An 18,975-nucleotide genomic window follows, 5' to 3' on the forward strand; every position below is an offset into this window, starting at 1 on the left:
TCCATGATTTCCACCGGTTTCTTAACAAATTTCAGTGTTTTATCAACACGAATTTCGTCAAGCGGTATGTGGAGGTTCTCATCAGCTAAACACCTCTTGAGAGTGGACACGTGGAAGGTTGGGTGAACATTTCCAAGTTCAGGAGGTAACTCAAGTCTGTAGGCTACCTTACCGATTCTTTCGACGATCTTGAATGGTCCAACGTATCTAGGTGCAAGTTTTCCTTTCTTTCTGAATCTGATCACACCTTTCCAAGGTGAGACCTTAAGTAATACAAGATCACCAACTTGAAAATCCAAGGGCTTGCGTTTTAGGTCCGCGTAACTCTTTTGACGGCTTCTAGCTGTCTGGAGGTTATCACGAACTTTCTTAACCTTATCAATTGTCTCTAAAATGAGGGCAGGTCCAGTAAGCTGAGCCTCACCGATCTCATTCCAGCAGACTGGTGAACGACATTTTCGACCATAGAGAGCCTCGAAAGGAGCCATGTTGATGCTGGAGTGATAACTGTTGTTGTAGGAGAATTCAGTCAATGGAAGATGTGAATCCCAACTACCACCAAAATCGATCACACAAGCTCTAAGCATATCCTCCAGGGTCTGGATTGTTCTTTCAGACTGACCATCCGTTTGCGGATGATAAGCTGTGCTCAGATTAAGTTGGGTCCCCATAGCAGATTGCATGGTTCTCCAAAAATGAGAAGTGAAGCAAGCATCTCTGTCAGAAATGATGTTCAAAGGAACACCATGTCGAGCTACAATTTCATCTACGTAGATTTCAGCAAGTTTGTCAGCCGAAAAGTCCTCACAGATTAGCAAGAAATGCGCTGAATTAGTAAGACGATCAACAACTACCTAGATGGCATCGTGACCTTTCTTTGTGCGCGGGAGTTTAGTAATGAGATCCATCGTAACGTTTTCCCATTTCCAAACTGGGATCTCTGGTTGTTCCAATAATCCGGAAGGACGCTGATGTTCAGCCTTAACCTTAAGACAAGTAAGGCATTTCAATACATATAAGGCAATGTCTTTCTTCATACCAGGCCACCAATACTGAATACGAAGATCCTTATACATCTTATCTGAGCCAGGATGAATAGAATAACGAGACTTATGGGCTTCATCCATAAGCAAGGTACGAAGATTATCTTGGCTTGGGACCCATAAACGGTCCATGAAGTAATACGATCCATTGTCCTTCAGTTCCAGATCAGGTGTTATGTGATAGGGAAATTCATTATCCATCAATCCTTGTGAAACACAAGATTGTTGAGCCCGAGAAATACGTGCTTGGATATCGGATTGAGCTTGAATATCAGATTGAACACGAACACAATGAAGCTTAGTACGTTCCTTGCGACTCAAAGCATCGGCTACGACATTTGCCTTACCAGGATGGTAGCGAATTTCGCAGTCATAGTCGTTTAGAAGCTCCACCCAACGGCGTTGCCTCATGTTGAGTTCTTTCTGATTGAAGATATGCTGGAGATTTTTTGTGGTCCGTGAAAACCACACGTTTTGTACCGTACAAATAGTGTCTCCAAGTCTTAAGAGCGAAGACAACTGCACCCAACTCAAGATCTTGAGTGTTGTAGTTCTTCTCATGTATCTTCAATTGCCTCGATGCGTATGCTATGACTTTGTTTCTTTGCATCAGGACGCAGCCAAGACCCAATTTAGATGCATCGCAATAAACGACGAAATCATCATTGCCTTCTGGCAAAGTTAGAACAGGCGCATCGCAAAGTTTTTGTTTCAAAGTCAGAAACGCTTCCTCTTACTTGAATCCCCAATCAAATGGCTTGTTCTTCTGAGTTAGGCAGTTAGAGGAACTGCAATCTTTGAGAAATTTTCAATGAAGCGGCGATAATAACCCGCTAGACCAAGAAAAGAACGAACTTCAGTAGGAGTAGTAGGCGTATCCCAATCCTTAATCGCACTGATCTTGGAGGGATCTACATGAATACCTTGTTCGTTGACAATATGTCCTAAAAATTGAACTTCTTTAAGCCAGAATTCACACTTGGAAAATTTGGCGAAAAGTTGCTCTTTCTTCAGGAGTTCCAAAGTAAGACGAAGATGTTGCTCATGATCAGCTCGCGTCTTAGAATATATCAAAATGTCATCAATGAAAACGATGATGAACTTATCCAAATAAGGCTTGTAAACCCTATTCATCAAGTCCATGAAAACAGCAGGAGCATTAGTCAAACCGAATGGCATGACTGTGAACTCATAATGCCCATAACGAGTGCGGAATGCCGTCTTGGGAATATCTTCTTCATGCACACGGAGTTGACGATATCCCGATCGCAAATCAATCTTTGAAAAATAAGAAGCGCCTTGCAATTGATCAAAGAGATCATCAATGCGAGGTAGGGGATATCGATTCTTGATGGTAAGCTTGTTAAGCTCACGTTAATCGATACACATCCTAAAAGATCCATCCTTCTTCTTGACAAAAAGAACGGGAGCACCCCAGGGTGATGATGTGTGTTGGTGTGTATATAATTTAGATATATAATTAAGCCCTTTTTACACCTTTAGCCAAGTTTTAAATTTATAAAGCACGATATTCACTAACACTAAACACACATATGGGCAAGTGCACCCATCGTGGACGTAGTATAGTGTTGGTAAGATACCGAGGTCGTCCAAGGACACAAGAGCTTTTAATACCGGTTTATCCTCAACGTCTAATCAAATAAAAAAGTGAGAAAAATGTTTTTAAACTAAGAAAATAAAATCTAACTAAATGCTGAAAAATAAAATAAAAATAAAAACAGATAGACAAGATGAATCACTTGGATCCGACTCGTGTATTAGTATAACCTTTGATTATTTTCGCACTTTTTCACTTGTTTAAGAGATTATCTTAGTTATTGTAGTAGGCCCCTCTTTTGAAGGCGACGTTACCCTCAACCCAGTAGTTTGAGTCAGCAAGGATACAATCCTAAAGGGTCGGATTATTGGAAGATAATGAATTAAGTTATTAATGCAAATTATGGTAGGCCCCGCTTTTGGCGGTGACGTTACCCTCGGCTAAGTAGTCTGAGTCAGCAGGGATACAGTCCTAAATAGTCGGGTTATAGTATTAATAGTAGTTAACTTATGAGGGGGTCAAAGAGTTTGGATCCCCGCCATCCAATACCTATGGGTATTGAAGGAGATCCTACTAAATTTGACCCAGGTCCCAAGAAGGACCTCTAAACGCTGAACAAGGGCAAGACCCTTACCAAACCGTTCCCTTAACCCCCGACCAGGTAGCCAACATACCTCCATATAGACCGTGGACATATTAATGGTGAAAATCTTTTATTTTATATAGACAGTAAAATAATGCCAAGACACCACGGACAAACGATAAGGAAAGATCACCTTCAACATAAGCAACTAGTTATTAAAGTCATTAATACAAAACCAAATAAAAAGTGCAAAAGATTAAAAATAAAAAGTATTATACTAAACACTTGTCTTCACCAAGTGATGTAAGAGACTTAGGCAAACATGGCCTTGATTGTCAAGAACTCTTACGATCAATCTTGGATCCCGAGACGACTCACACACTCTACGATGGACAATGGATGATGGTGGTGGATGATGGTGTTATGGTGGTGGTGGGTGGTGGATGAAGTGTGAGAGAGGTGGTGTGCCAAGGGATGAGATGGAATGAAACCAAGCACCCCTATTTATAGGCTGAATAGAAGGCTGGGCACGGCCCTGTGTCCGCTAGACACGCCCCCGTGCCCGTCTAACAGTCTCTCTCCTCATTAATTGTAATTCGCAATTACAATTAATGCGCCTGTTGTACTTTCACCACGCCCCCGTGCTCACTGGACACGGCCCCGTGGTGGGCAATGGAAGCTTCTACCAGTTTGTCTTTTACGCTGCTTCTTGGGCACGGCCCCGTGCTGGCTGAGCACGGGGCGTGTTCAGGCTTCTATTTTCTCTTCTTTGCTTTGGAGGATGCCGTTGAGGGTCCGGGCAGTCTACTTTTATTCCTTTTCTTGTATTTATGCTAGAATTAGTTGTCTTTATGCTTCTTTTGTGAATTTGAGCTCATTTCATCCTGAAAATACAAAAGGAAGACAAAAACACTCTTTTTCCAACATTAGTACTTAAAAAGGGTTAGTTTTATGCCTTAATTGATGTGATTTATATGTTGCATTTTACACACATCAAATACCCCCACACTTGAACTTTTGCTTGTCCTCAAGCAAAACTCTTTAAAATGTGGCTTACACTCCCAAATGGAATAGGTAGAAGAGAAAGTTTTTGGTTTGTCATAGAGTGTCGGGAATCCAAAGATCTTTTTAGGTTTTATTTTTATTTATTCACAATCCTATTCGTTATGATTTATTGAGAACGTCTCATAGGATAAATTACTTATTTGGGCATAACATGCCTTTTTAAAATTTTATTTATATACAAGTTCACATACCTCACGGAATAAATCACTCAACACTCGGCCGTAGGTGTATTTTTAGTGAATCACTCGAGAGCGGCATGGAACTCACGCCTTCCATAGGCTTGCCAAGCAATCAATCCTCCTCCTTTTTAACTTTATACCTTTTGTAAATATCAAGAGGACTTTTTGGGTGAAGGTTAGGCTTGGGTTAAAAGTGGGTGGTTGGGTTAGTGATTAGTAAAAGGGCGAAAAGCGTAAAAAGCATCGGTTTTCGAAAAAAAAAAATTAGTGACTTTTTATTTTGAAGTATTTCTCCAAACAAGCTTTTGTTTGTATAGCTTTGTTTGTTTTTAACTTCATCATATATATATATATATATATATATATATATATATATATATATATATATATATATATATATATATATATATATATATATATATATATATATATATATATATATATATATATATATATATATATATATATATATATATATATATATATATATATATACTTTTTAGTCACATAAAAGAACGAGCCTGCGAAAAACCGATCTTTGTTACTAAAATAAGGGGTGAAAAATAAAAAGGTTTTTGGTGGGTAAAAAAGGTTTTTTTAGGGTAATGAAATGAAAGGTTTAGGCTCAAAGGGGTTAACTAGGGGGATTTTGGGTAGGTGGTAAAAAAAATTGAAAAATAATGGTGTAGAAAGAAAAATGGTTAGTCCTAATGCCTCCATCATTTACTTACTTGGGTTTAAGTTGGTAAGGACCGGGAATGAATCGTCGTGGCAAGTTCTAGAGTTGTAAGAACCAAGCGGCTATTCACACAAGAAACGAAAAATGAGCATTTAGTCTAAAGATGTAAATTTGTATGCTCAATAAAGGCTCAAAACTCACTTTTGTGGGAATGGGTTTTTAATGTGATCAAGTATATATAATTAAATTTTAACTAGACTTGTTATGCCGTTTCATAATTTTCTTATGTTGGTTCTTGTTATCACGACGCTTTCGGTTGTAAATTTTTAAAAATATAACCTTATTAATCTTGTGATTCCCAACTTAAACTTTAGACAAGTAAAAATGAAAGGATTTTTGAAAAAAATTTGGGGCGTTTAGCGGTTCCAATAGAGTTTTGTGTAAGGCTTGTTGTTAGGACTTGCAAAATTTCAAAGTGTTAGCTTCCCCCCCCCCACACTTAAATTACACATTGTCCTCAATGTGTCCCAAAAATAAATTTTTAGGTTGATTGGATGTGTGATGGGGTGTTAAAAAGCAAAGATTTATGTTACTGGCAGTCTGGACACGGCCCCGTGGTGACCGGGCACGGCCCCGTGGTCAGGTGCCAGTAACAGAAATTAAAGAAATGAGACAGAAGTCTGGACATGGGGGCGTGTCTGGTGAACACGGCCTGTGTCCAGTTACCTGAACTGGGCGTTTTTCTGCAGGTGGCTCAGCACGGGGCCGTGCTGGTTGGGCACGACCCGTGTTGAGCCTTCTGTGATGGAGATTTGTGTCGGGTTGCTCTGTTCTTTGTGCATGGGGCCATTTTTCTCGTTCCCTTTTTCATCCATTACCACCATAAGTGTGTTTTATTCATCAATAACCATCAATCTTAGAAACCATCATGTCATTGCAAACATAGAGAGACATTACATAAAATTAATGATGAAAATACATAAATATTAAACCATGGAGTTTTAGCCTTATGTTTTATTTTAATTAGCAAAATTTCCAAGAAGCTACTAATCTTGGTTAGATAAGGCTTTTAGAAACTCCTTCTTCCGGGCGTGGTCCTCCTCACATGTCGGCGAGCCACTCCTCCACCTCCCTCGGAAGGAGAAAAGAGGGCTCATTTGCATTAGTTTGAGGAGTTTCGATTTCCGCTGGAATTTCTTGTGGGTGTTCCATGGGAGGTTCCGCGGGAAAGTCTTCCCACCCGGTAGGGTTGCTAACCCCGAGTGCCAAGTTCCAGTCCTATTGTGGAAGGATTGGTTCCATCGGGGGTGCTACAAGAATATTTAACCTCTGGTGCAAGAGGTTAATTTCTTGGAAGCTACTTTCGAGTCCCACCATAAGATCGTTAATACGGTCAATCAGGACCTCCTCTACTGACGTCATTTCGTCGAGAGATTCCCTTAATGCTATCACATAGTGCACAAGCGTAGCTTCAACGGAGGGCCTTCTTCCCCTTCGACTGTTTGATGAATGAACGGATGATGTTTCGCTGTTTTCACTCGCCATTCTACGAAAAATAAACCGAAAAACAGTTTATGTGATGAAACAGTATCTGGACACGGCCCCGTGCTCATTGAGCACGGCCCCGTGTTCATCTTTCTGCAGAATTTTTGAAGCAAGGAATCTTGGGCTTTTAAGTTATTTTCTGAATTTATGTAGGCTTTTTGGACATTAATAACTTTAAACAATGTTACACAACATGTTTTTACCAAGATTCCATGAACAAAACTCATTGTTTCCTACCACAAAGGTTGAAGAATTCAAACTTTTGATGGTAGTTCTTGGAGAAAGATGAAAAAGAAGGAAATGGCTAGAAGAGGAAAGGACAAGATGGGTTGTTGGAACCTTCTTTTAGACTTACCTAGGATTGTTTGAGAGAAGATTCCTTCAAATCTCTGTCCCAAGTTGGTCCAAATGTGCAGAATTCTTGGCTGCATTTGTAGAAAACGACAGCCTTCTGGACACGGCCCGTGTTCGCTGGACACGGCCCTGTGTGCAGATGAAATTCTGACACAGTTTGTCTGTATTCTGACATTCTGATCAGAAGGGAATCTTTTGGTGGACACGGGGGCGTGTTGGCTGGACACGGCCCCGTGTCTAGTGGTTTCTATATTTTTATGAAGTTGTCTAGTTTTTTATGGAACTTATCTGTTATCGGGTGGCTCTTGATTGGTTGGGACAACCCCAAAGTGCCTAAGATACCTTAATTGTCCTATACTAAGGCGAGAACGCAAGAGGTTATCGGTGAGGGTAATTCCTATTTTCATTCTAGGTGGACAAGTCCAACCCTTTCCCGGGCTCTCGTTAAAGAAGGTGTATGCCGCATCACTCAGGTCTATGTATCCATCGAACGAAGTCGATGGAGAGTCCTTCACGGCACAATCGGCACAGGGACGACTATCGTCCAAGTCTTTTCTAGGTATGAAGGTATTTTCGGGAGCAACGAGATTGTCGGAATGCGGTTCCAACATTTCCTCATGGTCATCGTCTTGGGGTGGATCAATAAAATCCTTCCAAAGTTCCTTTGACCAATTTAGAATTAGTTCTTCTAGTTGAAATAACTCGTCAAGGAGCATTTCCCCTAGAATATCTGGCTGGGCGCATTCGAGGGAGAGATAGTGCTTATTTTTACTTTCGCCCCTCTTAAGGTTATAAGGAATAGGTGGGTCTATATAGTGGGGCCTATAATTTAGAAAATAACATTTTAATTCTTCATGTTCGCCTCCACATAATCGACACCACGTACCATAAGAGTTCCGAAAGTAAAAAGAATTACTATCACTCATGTTTGTGTCAGAAATTACCAATCGCCGGGATCTAACGGTTCTGTTTTCAGTAAGAGAATCTTGGGCACGGGGGCGTGTTGAGTGGACATAGCCCCGTGTTCAGCTTACTATCTGACTTAAAACAGGATTGCCAGTTCCAATGATTGAGCACGGGGGCGTGTTCAGCGGGCACGGCCCGTGCTGAGCTCTGCAGAAGCTGAAAAACTAAGAAAAATCCTAAAAATTAAAAAGAAAAATAAAAATATGATTAGGCCGTTGATTCCTAACTTTCATAAAATCCTTGTGTCCCCGGCAACGGCGCCAAAAACTTGATGTGTGTTGGTGTGTATATAACTTAGATATATAATTAAGCCCTTTTTACACCTTTAGCCAAGTTTTAAATTTATAAAGCACGATATTCACTAACACTAAACACACATATGGGCAAGTGCACCCATCGTGGACGTAGTATAGTGTTGGTAAGATACCGAGGTCGTCCAAGGACACAAGAGCTTTTAATACCGGTTTATCCTCAACGTCTAATCAAATCAAAAAGTGAGAAAAATGTTTTTAAACTAAGAAAATAAAATCTAACTAAATGCTGAAAAATAAAATAAAAATAAAAACAGATAGACAAGATGAATCACTTGGATCCGACTCGTGTATTAGTATAACCTTTGATTATTTTCGCACTTTTGCACTTGTTTAAGAGATTATCTTAGTTATTGTAGTAGGCCCCTCTTTTGAAGGCGACGTTACCCTCAACCCAGTAGTTTGAGTCAGCAAGGATACAATCCTAAAGGGTCGGATTATTGGAAGATAATGAATTAAGTTATTAATGCAAATTATGGTAGGCCCCGCTTTTGGCGGTGACGTTACCCTCGGCTAAGTAGTCTGAGTCAGCAGGGATACAGTCCTAAATAGTCGGGTTATAGTATTAATAGTAGTTAACTTATGAGGGGGTCAAAGAGTTTGGATCCCCGCCATCCAATACCTATGGGTATTGAAGGAGATCCTACTAAATTTGACCCAGGTCCCAAGCAGGACCTCTAAACGCTGAACAAGGGCAAGACCCTTACCAAACCGTTCCCTTAACCCCCGACCAGGTAGCCAACATACCTCCATATAGACCGTGGAGATATTAATGGTGAAAATCTTTTATTTTATATAGATAGTAAAATAATGCCAAGACACCACGGACAAACGATAAGGAAAGATCACCTTCAACATAAGCAACTAGTTATTAAAGTCATTAATACAAAACCAAATAAAAAGTGCAAAAGATTAAAAATAAAAAGTATTATACTAAACACTTGTCTTCACCAAGTGATGTAAGAGACTTAGGCAAACATGGCCTTGATTGTCAAGAACTCTTACGATCAATCTTGGATCCCGAGACGACTCACACACTCTACGATGGACAATGGATGATGGTGGTGGATGATGGTGTTATGGTGGTGGTGGGTGGTGGATGAAGTGTGAGAGAGGTGGTGTGCCAAGGGATGAGATGGAATGAAACCAAGCACCCCTATTTATAGGCTGAACAGAAGGCTGGGCACGGCCCCGTGTCCGCTGGACACGCCCCCGTGCCCGTCTGACAGTCTCTCTCCTCATTAATTGTAATTCGCAATTACAATTAATGCGCCTGCTGTACTTTCACCACGCCCCCGTGCTCACTGGACACGGCCCCGTGGTGGGCAATGGAAGCTTCTACCAGTTTGTCTTTTATGCTGCTTCTTGGGCACGGCCCCGTGCTGGCTGAGCACGGGGCGTGTTCAGGCTTCTGTTTTCTCTTCTTTGCTTTGGAGGATGCCGTTGAGGGTCCGGGCAGTCTAATTTTATTCCTTTTCTTGTATTTATGCTAGAATTAGTTGTCTTTATGCTTCTTTTGTGAATTTGAGCTCATTTCATCCTGAAAATACAAAAGGAAGACAAAAACACTCTTTTTCCAACATTAGTACTTAAAAAGGGTTAGTTTTATGCCTTAATTGATGTGATTTATATGTTGCATTTTACACACATCAAATACCCCCACACTTGAACTTTTGCTTGTCCTCAAGCAAAACTCTTTAAAATGTGGCTTACACTCCCAAATGGAATAGGTAGAAGAGAAAGTTTTTGGTTTGTCATAGAGTGTCGGGAATCCAAAGATCTTTTTAGGTTTTATTTTTATTTATTCACAATCCTATTCGTTATGATTTATTGAGAACGTCTCATAGGATAAATTACTTATTTGGGCATAACATGCCTTTTTAAAATTTTATTTATATACAAGTTCACATACCTCACGGAATAAATCACTCAACACTCGGCCGTAGGTGTATTTTTAGTGAATCACTCGAGAGCGGCATGGAACTCACGCCTTCCATAGGCTTGCCAAGCAATCAATCCTCCTCCTTTTTAACTTTATACCTTTGTAAATATCAAGAGGACTTTTTGGGTGAAGGTTAGGCTTGGGTTAAAAGTGGGTGGTTGGGTTAGTGATTAGTAATAGGGCGAAAAGCGTAAAAAGCGTCGGTTTTCGAAAAAAAAAAAATTAGTGACTTTTTATTTTGAAGTATTTCTCCAAACAAGCTTTTGTTTGTATAGCTTTGTTTGTTTTTAACTTCATCATATATATATATATATATACTTTTTAGTCACATAAAAGAACGAGCCTGCGAAAAACCGATCTTTGTTACTAAAATAAGGGGTGAAAAATAAAAAGGTTTTTGGTGGGTAAAAAAGGTTTTTTTAGGGTAATGAAATGAAAGGTTTAGGCTCAAAGGGGTTAACTAGGGGGATTTTGGGTAGGTGGTAAAAAAAATTGAAAAATAATGGTGTAGAAAGAAAAATGGTTAGTCCTAATGCCTCCATCATTTACTTACTTGGTTTTAAGTTGTTAAGGACCGGGAATGAATCGTCGTGGCAAGTTCTAGAGTTGTAAGAACCAAGCGGCTATTCACACAAGAAACGAAAAATGAGCATTTAGTCTAAAGATGTAAATTTGTATGCTCAATAAAGGCTCAAAACTCACTTTTGTGGGAATGGGTTTTTAATGTGATCAAGTATATATAATTAAATTTTAACTAGACTTGTTATGCCGTTTCATAATTTTCTTATGTTGGTTCTTGTTATCACGACGCTTTCGGTTGTAAATTTTTAAAAATATAACCTTATTAATCTTGTGATTCCCAACTTAAACTTTAGACAAGTAAAAATGAAAGGATTTTTGAAAAAAATTTGGGGCGTTTAGCGGTTCCAATAGAGTTTTGTGTAAGGCTTGTTGTTAGGACTTGCAAAATTTCAAAGTGTTAGCTTCCCCCCCACACTTAAATTACACATTGTCCTCAATGTGTCCCAAAAATAAATTTTTAGGTTGATTGGATGTGTGATGGGGTGTTAAAAAGCAAAGATTTATGTTACTGGCAGTCTGGACACGGCCCCGTGGTGACCGGGCACGGCCCCGTGGTCAGGTGCCAGTAACAGAAATTAAAGAAATGAGACAGAAGTCTGGACATGGGGGCGTGTCTGGTGAACACGGCCTGTGTCCAGTTACCTGAACTGGGCGTTTTTCTGCAGGTGGCTCAGCACGGGGCCGTGCTGGTTGGGCACGGCCCGTGTTGAGCCTTCTGTGATGGAGATTTGTGTCGGGTTGCTCTGTTCTTTGTGCATGGGGCCATTTTTCTCGTTCCCTTTTTCATCCATTACCACCATAAGTGTGTTTTATTCATCAATAACCATCAACCTTAGAAACCATCATGTCATTGCAAACATAGAGAGACATTACATAAAATTAAAGATGAAAATACATAAATATTAAACCATGGAGTTTTAGCCTTATGTTTTATTTTAATTAGCAAAATTTCCAAGAAGCTACTAATCTTGGTTAGATAAGGCTTTTAGAAACTCCTTCTTCCGGGCGTGGTCCTCCTCACATGTCGGCGAGCCACTCCTCCACCTCCCTCGGAAGGAGAAAAGAGGGCTCATTTGCATTAGTTTGAGGAGTTTCGATTTCCACTGGAATTTCTTGTGGGTGTTCCATGGGAGGTTCCGCGGGAAAGTCTTCCCACCCGGTAGGGTTGCTAACCCCGAGTGCCAAGTTCCAGTCCTATTGTGGAAGGATTGGTTCCATCGGGGGTGCTACAAGAATATTTAACCTCTGGTGCAAGAGGTTAATTTCTTGGAAGCTACTTTCGAGTCCCACCGTAAGATCGTTAATACGGTCAATCAGGACCTCCTCTACTGACGTCATTTCGTCGAGAGATTCCCTTAATGCTATCACATAGTGCACAAGCGTAGCTTCAACGGAGGGCCTTCTTCCCCTTCGACTGTTTGATGAATGAACGGATGATGTTTCGCTGTTTTCACTCGCCATTCTACGAAAAATAAACCGAAAAACAGTTTATGTGATGAAACAGTATCTGGACACGGCCCCGTGCTCATTGAGCACGGCCCCGTGTTCATCTTTCTGCAGAATTTTTGAAGCAAGGAATCTTGGGCTTTTAAGTTATTTTCTGAATTTATGTAGGCTTTTTGGACATTAATAACTTTAAACAATGTTACACAACATGTTTTTACCAAGATTCCATGAACAAAACTCATTGTTTCCTACCACAAAGGTTGAAGAATTCAAACTTTTGATGGTAGTTCTTGGAGAAAGATGAAAAAGAAGGAAATGGCTAGAAGAGGAAAGGACAAGATGGGTTGTTGGAACCTTCTTTTAGACTTACCTAGGATTGTTTGAGAGAAGATTCCTTCAAATCTCTGTCCCAAGTTGGTCCAAATGTGCAGAATTCTTGGCTGCATTTGTAGAAAACGACAGCCTTCTGGACACGGCCCGTGTTCGCTGGACACGGCCCTGTGTGCAGATGAAATTCTGACACAGTTTGTCCGTATTCTGACGTTCTGATCAGAAGGGAATCTTTTGGTGGACACGGGGGCGTGTTGGCTGGACACGGCCCCGTGTCTAGTGGTTTCTATATTTTTATGAAGTTGTCTAGTTTTTTTATGGAACTTATCTGTTATCGGGTGGCTCTTGATTGGTTGGGACAACCCCAAAGTGCCTAAGATACCTTAATTGTCCTATACTAAGGCGAGAACGCAAGAGGTTATCGGTGAGGGTAATTCCTATTTTCATTCTAGGTGGACAAGTCCAACCCTTTCCCGGGCTCTCGTTAAAGAAGGTGTATGCCGCATCACTCAGGTCTATGTATCCATCGAACGAAGTCGATGGAGAGTCCTTCACGGCACAATCGGCACAGGGACGACTATCGTCCAAGTCTTTTCTAGGTATGAAGGTATTTTCGGGAGCAACGAGGTTGTCGGAATGCGGTTCCAACATTTCCTCATGGTCATCGTCTTGGGGTGGATCAATAAAATCCTTCCAAAGTTCCTTTGACCAATTTAGAATTAGTTCTTCTAGTTGAAATAACTCGTCAATGAGCATTTCCCCTAGAATATCTGGCTGGGCGCATTCGAGGGAGAGATAGTGCTTATTTTTACTTTCGCCCCTCTTAAGGTTATAAGGAATAGGTGGGTCTATATAGTGGGGCCTATAATTTAGAAAATAACATTTTAATTCTTCATGTTCGCCTCCACATAATCGACACCACGTACCATAAGAGTTCCGAAAGTAAAAAGAATTACTATCACTCATGTTTGTGTCAGAAATTACCAATCGCCGGGATCTAACGGTTCTGTTTTCAGTAAGAGAATCTTGGGCACGGGGGCGTGTTGAGTGGACATAGCCCCGTGTTCAGCTTACTATCTGACTTAAAACAGGATTGCCAGTTCCAATGATTGAGCACGGGGGCGTGTTCAGCGGGCACGGCCCGTACTGAGCTCTGCAGAAGCTGAAAAACTAAGAAAAATCCTAAAAATTAAAAAGAAAAATAAAAATATGATTAGGCCGTTGATTCCTAACTTTCATAAAATCCTTGTGTCCCCGGCAACGGCGCCAAAAACTTGATGTGTGTTGGTGTGTATATAACTTAGATATATAATTAAGCCCTTTTTACACCTTTAGCCAAGTTTTAAATTTATAAAGCACGATATTCACTAACACTAAACACACATATGGGCAAGTGCACCCATCGTGGACGTAGTATAGTGTTGGTAAGATACCGAGGTCGTCCAAGGACACAAGAGCTTTTAATACCGGTTTATCCTCAACGTCTAATCAAATCAAAAAGTGAGAAAAATGTTTTTAAACTAAGAAAATAAAATCTAACTAAATGCTGAAAAATAAAATAAAAATAAAAACAGATAGACAAGATGAATCACTTGGATCCGACTCGTGTATTAGTATAACCTTTGATTATTTTCGCACTTTTGCACTTGTTTAAGAGATTATCTTAGTTATTGTAGTAGGCCCCTCTTTTGAAGGCGACGTTACCCTCAACCCAGTAGTTTGAGTCAGCAAGGATACAATCCTAAAGGGTCGGATTATTGGAAGATAATGAATTAAGTTATTAATGCAAATTATGGTAGGCCCCGCTTTTGGCGGTGACGTTACCCTCGGCTAAGTAGTCTGAGTCAGCAGGGATACAGTCCTAAATAGTCGGGTTATAGTATTAATAGTAGTTAACTTATGAGGGGGTCAAAGAGTTTGGATCCCCGCCATCCAATACCTATGGGTATTGAAGGAGATCCTACTAAATTTGACCCAGGTCCCAAGCAGGACCTCTAAACGCTGAACAAGGGCAAGACCCTTACCAAACCGTTCCCTTAACCCCCGACCAGGTAGCCAACATACCTCCATATAGACCGTGGAGATATTAATGGTGAAAATCTTTTATTTTATATAGATAGTAAAATAATGCCAAGACACCACGGACAAACGATAAGGAAAGATCACCTTCAACATAAGCAACTAGTTATTAAAGTCATTAATACAAAACCAAATAAAAAGTGCAAAAGATTAAAAATAAAAAGTATTATACTAAACACTTGTCTTCACCAAGTGATGTAAGAGACTTAGGCACACATGGCCTTGATTGTCAAGAACTCTTACGATCAATCTTGGATCCCGAGACGACTCACACACTCTACGATGGACAATGGATGATGGTGGTGAATGATGGTGTTATGGTGGTGGTGGGTGGTGGATGAAGTGTGAGAGAGGTGGTGTGCCAAGGGATGAGGTGAATGAAACCAAGCACCCCTATTTATAGGCTGAACAGAAGGCTGGGCACGGCCCCGTGTCCGCTGGACACGCCCCCGTGCCCGTCTGACAGTCTCTGTCCTCATTAATTGTAATTCGCAATTACAATTAATGCGCCTGCTGTACTTTCACCACGCCCCCGTGCTCACTGGACACGGCCCCGTGGTGGGCAATGGAAGCTTCTACCAGTTTGTCTTTTATGCTGCTTCTTGGGCACGGCCCCGTGCTGGCTGAGCACGGGGCGTGTTCAGGCTTCTGTTTTCTCTTCTTTGCTTTGGAGGATGCCGTTGAGGGTCCGGGCAGTCTACTTTTATTCCTTTTCTTGTATTTATGCTAGAATTAGTTGTCTTTTTGCTTCTTTTGTGAATTTGAGCTCATTTCATCCTGAAAATACAAAAGGAAGACAAAAACACCCTTTTTCAACATTAGTACTTAAAAAGGGTTAGTTTTATGCCTTAATTGATGTGATTTATATGTTGCATTTTACACACATCAATGAAAAGCTAGGACGGATAAAACCCTTGTCAGAGAGTTCCTGAAGCTGCTTAGACAACTCTTGCATCTCAGACGGTGCAAGACGATATGGAGCTCTGGCAATGGGATTTGCACCAGGTACGAGATCAATACGGAACTCGACTTGGCGTGTTGGGGGTAGCCCAGGTAACTCTTCAGGAAATACTTCAGGATAATCCCGAACAACAGGAATATCTTGAATAGACTTACCTTTGCCCTTATCTGCTACAACATGTGCCAAAAATGCCACATAGTTCTTTCGCAGATACTTCCGAGATTTAAAACAAGACATGAGTTTGAGACCACCAGCAGGTTTCTCACCACGAACCTGTAGGATCTCACCTGTCGAAAGCGGCATACGAATGATCTTCTCGAAACAAACTACCTCTGCATGATGCTTGGCTAACCAATCCATGCCCACAATAGCGTCGAAGCTTCCAAGTTGCATAGGCGTGAGGTCAATGGGAAAAAGATGGTTGTTAAGGTTCAACTGGCAGTTGCGGAGAACCATTTCAAGAACAATGGGTTCACCACTAGCCACTTCTACTGTCAATGGTTTACCTAGTTTCGTTCTAGACACGCGAAGTAATGGTTCAAAAGATAACGACACAAAACTCTTATCGGCACCCGAATCAAAAAGAACAGATGCTGGCTGATTATTAATAAAGAACGTACCGTTCACCACATTATCATCTGCTTGAGCCTCTTGTGCGTTCATGTTGAAGACTCGACCTCGAGCCTGAGCCTGATTCTGATTCTGGTTGGATAGCCTTGGGCACCGGTTTCTATAGTGGGTTAGATCCCCCCAATTGTAGCACGAACCAGGAGGAAAATGAGGTCGTGCAGCTTGACCTTGTTGCTGAGCAAGAGGCTGAGCAATTTGTTGGGCTGGGTTCTGAACTGCCTGATTCGGGTTAGCAGGAATGCGGCAGGTGGCAGCAAGATGACCATTTCTTCCACAGTTGGTGCATTGACGACACTGAACATGTGGTGGGTGATGGCCGTTACACCTGTTGCACAAAGGTGCATTGCCAAGATAAGGCTTCTTGGCTAGTGGTTGCGCAGGCTGATTTGGTGCAGCTTGGGCCTGTGCAGTAACGGCATAGTTTTGGGAAGCCTTCCGCTTCCTAGACCCCTTTGAGGAACCAGAATCCTTTCCCTTCTTGTTTTGACCTCTCTTGTTATCCTCGTTGTCAGATGCCTGCTTCTTACCCTTGTCGCCCTTTTTGTGCAGCTTTCCCTTTCGAACCTGCGACTCAGTCAATGTCGCTGCTAACTCGATCGCCTGACGGAGTGTGGTAGGGTTACTACCAGTAATGATGTCTTGTACCGAGTCAGGTAGGCCGTCGGTGTACCTTTCGATAGCCTTGTCGAGTGGGGCAACCATTGTTGGGCTAAGCAGACTCAACTCCTCAAACCTATCAGTATACGCCGGTGCTCGCCACTGTATTGTTTTAAGTCATCAAACTCTTTCTCCAAAGCTCTTTGTTCATGACGAGGACAGAACTCCCTCATCATAAGGGCCCTAACTTCAGCCCATGTCTGTGCTAGAGCAACTTCTGCACCACGGTCTCTCATTACCCCGTTCCACCACGTAAGAGCCCTCTTCTGAAACAGACTCAAAGAAAACTCGACCTTGCGGTTGTCAGGACACTGCACGTGACGGAAAGTATTCTCAATGCTCTCGAACCATTGAAGAAGCCCAGTTGCTCCCTAAGAACCACTAAACTTGAGTGGTTTAGCCAAGTTAAAATTCTTGAAATTGCATGGAGCATTCTTGTTGTTGTTGGCTTGGTTCCATTGAGCAAAGAGATTTGGAAGTGCAGTAGCCATTTGCTGTGCAATAATTTCTGCCAGTTTGGCATTTGCTACCTGATTGTCGCGTCGAGGAGGCATTCTAAAAGAGGAAAACATGAAAGGAAACGAGTGAGACGATTGGATGAAGAGAATGAGATGAAACAGTTTCAACAAAAGCAAAGATGGTGGTTATTTGTCCGCATCGCAAAGCAAACAAACGACACACAGTGTCTAATCAAAGTATATGGGTCAAGAATAATGTATCACGAAGACATGCTCGCCTATAAGTGAACACTCACCCCAAGAGTTCCCAGGTAAGAGTGACTGGTCCGATTATGTGGATTTGTACGAACACTCTAGCCTTAGACAGAAAACCCGGGGTGCAGGCATTCACTCTTCCAGTTTGCGCGTGTTCACACTATTAAAAACCCAAAACTTTGACGAGATTTTTGAAAATTCAAAGGGGTTCAAAACCATATAACAGAGGGTTCAAAACCTAGTAATCAATCATCCTAGAACAGATGATTAATTTTCAAAGCGGATTCGGAATTGATGTTTCTCGTTGTGGTTATCACCTAAGGATAGGTGAAGTGCATGTTTTAAAATCTAAACACAAGATAACTTGTGTTAGGGTCCTAGAAAGTTATAGTCTAGGTCAAAATAATACTAATAACCTAATTCCCTATAACCATTGGCTCTGATACCAACTCTTCTGTCACACCCCGACCACGTGGGACAACCAAACGTGGCGGAAACGTCGGGGAGTGTTGTAACAGAATTAATTGTTTCACAACCACGGCATACAAAGTTACGTTTTATTTATCAACAAGAGTGTTACATTGTCTCAAAACATGAAATAAAGAGTTCAGAACATAATTAAACTAGTTCTATCTTCAATTTAAGTCTCTAAGGCACAGGTCCGCCCTAGTGTCGCAATCATCATCCTAAGCGATAGCTCCTGAAAACATATGTGAAAGCAGGTACGTCAGCATAAAAATGCTTGTGAGATACATAGGTTTGTAAAAATAGGATTCATGACTTAAGATTAAGAAAATGTTTAATAAAATTTAGTCATGAACCTTGTAATTTGTTGTGTCTTGTAAATCATTTGAAAAGCGATAAGATCAGATGATATGTATTGTGACAACTCGAACTTTAGACTTACTGTGATGTAACGTTACGTGTCTACGTGATACTTGACTAATGAAGGTTATGTGAATCTTGTGATTATGTTATTACGTGAGTAGTGTTTACTATATGTGTTTGTATATTAAATGAGCCAAACCGCACATGATGTTCTGAACGCATAACACTACACATCACTCGCACAAGGCCGTTTGGGCCTCATTCTTGTGCACGGACCATTAGGGCGGCCCATGTGGGGTTTCGGCCCACTTCCCTTCATACGTATACATACACACATCCTTAGGGTTTTGTTTTCCTTTCACAACTTTGGCAACCTAGATCACACACACTTTCTCTCTTTCTCTCGCAACTGGAACCGGGATCAAAGGCAGCCAAACACCCGTACCTTCGAAGCTTTTCTTGATTCGGATTGTTCTTGTTCGGAATCTATTAATCGGTTAGTGCCTTATTATATATGCTGTGGT

The sequence above is a fragment of the Helianthus annuus genome, chromosome 7 (assembly GCF_002127325.2).
Source record: "Helianthus annuus cultivar XRQ/B chromosome 7, HanXRQr2.0-SUNRISE, whole genome shotgun sequence".
In the NCBI taxonomy this organism is placed as follows: domain Eukaryota; kingdom Viridiplantae; phylum Streptophyta; class Magnoliopsida; order Asterales; family Asteraceae; genus Helianthus; species Helianthus annuus.